The 2,942-nt window shown below is 44.2% G+C and overlaps 1 pseudogene across 1 annotated transcript; it reads left to right on the top strand.

Annotated features, from left to right (window-relative positions):
• Positions 1–219: 219 nt before the first annotated feature.
• LOC310697798 (transmembrane protein 256 homolog) lies at positions 220–682 on the top strand (annotated as a pseudogene). The gene has a single exon. The product of its transcript is annotated as a transmembrane protein 256 homolog (transcript).
• Positions 683–2,942: the final 2,260 nt, after the last annotated feature.

The following is a 2,942-nucleotide window of genomic DNA, read 5'->3' as shown; positions in this document are numbered from 1 at the left end:
TGGAAAGAAGCCCATATTGCACTAATTCCCAAACAAGACACGGACATAAGGCAGGTGAAAAATTATAGGCCAATCTCGCTCCTAAATAATGATTACAAATTATTTGCCAGTATATTGGCCAATAGACTTAAAAATGTATTTGGAGAGGAGATTGGAAAGAACCAAACTGGATTTCTACCTGGTAGACAGATGAAGGACAATGTTAGAAATATAATTGATATGTCGGGCGCCGGGGCGTTTTTCTGACGGCTTGTTGCGCTGAGCGGGGCTGCAGCCGTCGGGGCGGCCGCCTACGGGGCTCACGATTTCCGTCGCAGCGACCGAGATGACGACTTGAAAGAGCTCTACGAGATGGCCAACAAATACCACTTCCTCCACAGCCTGGCCCTCCTGGCTGTGCCCCACTGCCGCTATCCCATGATGGCTGGCAGCATCCTGTCTCTGGGCATGGGGATGTTCTCTGGCGCCCTGTATTACCACGCCGTGACAGGGGACCCGATCCTGACCAAGGCAGCCCCGTATGGTGGTTCCCTCCTCATCCTCGGCTGGATCGCCATGGCCCCTTGACACCCCGTTCTCTCCCCATGTGGCCCCCATCTCCCAACGCCAGGGCAGCCAGCCCCGCCCCTCCCTCCTCCCTTAGGCTAGCCAGAAGGGAGCCCTAGGAGAGGAGAGATTTCCAAATGTCAGAGTGGGACCCCTTGAGGTCTTTAGCCCACCCCGAATGCGTCTCTATCCTGCATCTTGGAATTCCCCGAATGCCGAATCCCTTTTTAAAAAGCCAAGATCCTTCCCCTCCCCCCAAAAAATTGCAACCAGATTTGAGTTTGCGATGGAGGCTTCGAAATGCAATGTCTGATCGGTGCTTTTCAATTGCTGTTTTTTAACTTAATAAATGATGAGAGTGATTTCACTTTTTAAAAAACCCACGCACCTTTTTTTCCTGTGAATAAATTTATTCCGTGGGGGGGGGGAGAGAAAGAAATATAATTGATATAATGGAATATCTGGACTCCAGGAGAGACAAACAAGCCGCCCCAATGTTTCTGGATGCTGAAAAAAAAATTGATAATGTGTCTTGGCATTTTATGAAAAGAAATTTAGAATTTATGGATATCGGTGAAAAACGTTTAAATGGTATTCGGGCTATTTATTCGGAACAATATGCTAAATTGATAGTTAATAATAACTTCACAGACAAAATTGAGATAACAAAGGGAACCAGACAGGGGTGCCCGCTATCGCCATTGTTATTTATAACAATACTAGAGGTCCTGTTGAGGAAAATAGAAGCAACAAAAGAAATAAAGGGGATTGGTGTAGGCTCAAAAGAATATAAGTATATATAAGAATGAAATTATCAATGATGGGTAGATTCTCAACTATCAAAATGAACGTGTTACTGAGACTGCTGTTTTGATTTCAGACAATTCCGGTTATCAGTGGAACAAAACAATTTAATGTATGGCAAAGAAGATTGTCTAAATTTATCTAGCAGGTTAAAAAGCCAAGAATTGAGTATAAAATATTGACAGATGCAAAAGAAAGAGGCGGTTTTTCCCTGCCAGATCTAAAAATTTACCACAAGGCGGCGTGTTTTTGTTGGTTGAGAGAATGGATAAGGTAAAAGGTAAAGGTACCCCTGCCCATACGGGCCAGTCTTGACAGACTCTAGGGTTGTGCGCTCATCTCACTCTAGAGGCCGGGAGCCAGCGCTGTCCGCAGACACTTCCGGGTCACGTGGCCAGCGTGACGAAGCTGCTCTGGTGAACCACCAGAGCAGCACACGGAAACGCTGTTTACCTTCCCGCTGTAAAGCGGTACCTATTTATCTACTTGCACTTAAGGGTGCTTTCGAACTGCTAGGTGGGCAGGAGCTGGGACCGAACGACGGGAGCTCACCCCGCCGCGGGGATTCGAACCGCCGACCATGCGATCGGCAAGTCCTAGGCACTGAGGTTTTACCCACAGCGCCACCCAGGATAACCTTAGATAATTCAGATATATTGGATTTGGAGGGATTTGACAACAGATTCGCGTGGCACGCCTACCTGTGGTCAGAATGGTCAGAATGCACAGAGGGTTTTTGAACCATACTATTAGAAAATCATTGTATGAGGTGTGGAGCAGACATAAAACATTATTGGAATGCAAAACTCCGAGGTGGCTCTCACCTCTGGAGGCTTTTGCAGTCAAAAAAATAAATAAATATGGGAACTGAATGGGCGACATACAAAGACTTGCTGATGGAAGTGATAATAAAACAAAGTTAAAGACATTCGAAGAACTAAGAGGAAAGGTAACCGATTGTTACAAGATGTGTTTAGAGAGGATAATAAAAGAAACGGATTTGGAAGTAGCAAATCTAAATTGGAGACAGAATTGCTGGGTAGTAAAATGAAAATACTGTCGGAAATGTATCAGTTACTACTGGAGTGGCACACAAAGGATGAAGAGGTAAAAAGTGTTCTGATTAGGTGGGCCCAGGATTTAGGGCACAATATTGATTTTAAAAGGTGGAGAAAACTGTGGACCGAAACAATTAAATTCACAGCATGTGTGTCACTCAAAGAAAATATATTTAAGATGATGTATCAATGGTATATTAGACATGCCCAACTTGCTAAGATGTATAGAAATCAAGACAAAAATTGGTGGAAGTGTAAGGAGAAGGAGGGGAACTTCCTCCATCTGTGGTGGACTTGTTCTAAAGTGAAAGCCTTCTGGGACATAATATACGAGTTAAAAAAGGTTTTGAAATATAATTTTAATAAAAAACCAGAGGCATTTCTATTAGGCTTAATTGGTGAGGAAATACATAAAAGTGATGTAAACATGTTTATGTATGCCACAATGGCTGCAAGGACACTTCTGGCTCAGAAATGGAAGCAGCAGGAACTTCCAACACTGGAAGACTGGCAGCTCAAGATGATGGAGTTCGA

Source organism: Podarcis liolepis (genome assembly GCF_965112155.1).
Source record: "Podarcis liolepis genome assembly, chromosome: W".
Taxonomy (NCBI): domain Eukaryota; kingdom Metazoa; phylum Chordata; class Lepidosauria; order Squamata; family Lacertidae; genus Podarcis; species Podarcis liolepis.
Note: the sequence above shows the minus strand (reverse complement) of the source record. Positions and strands in the feature narration are given on the sequence as shown.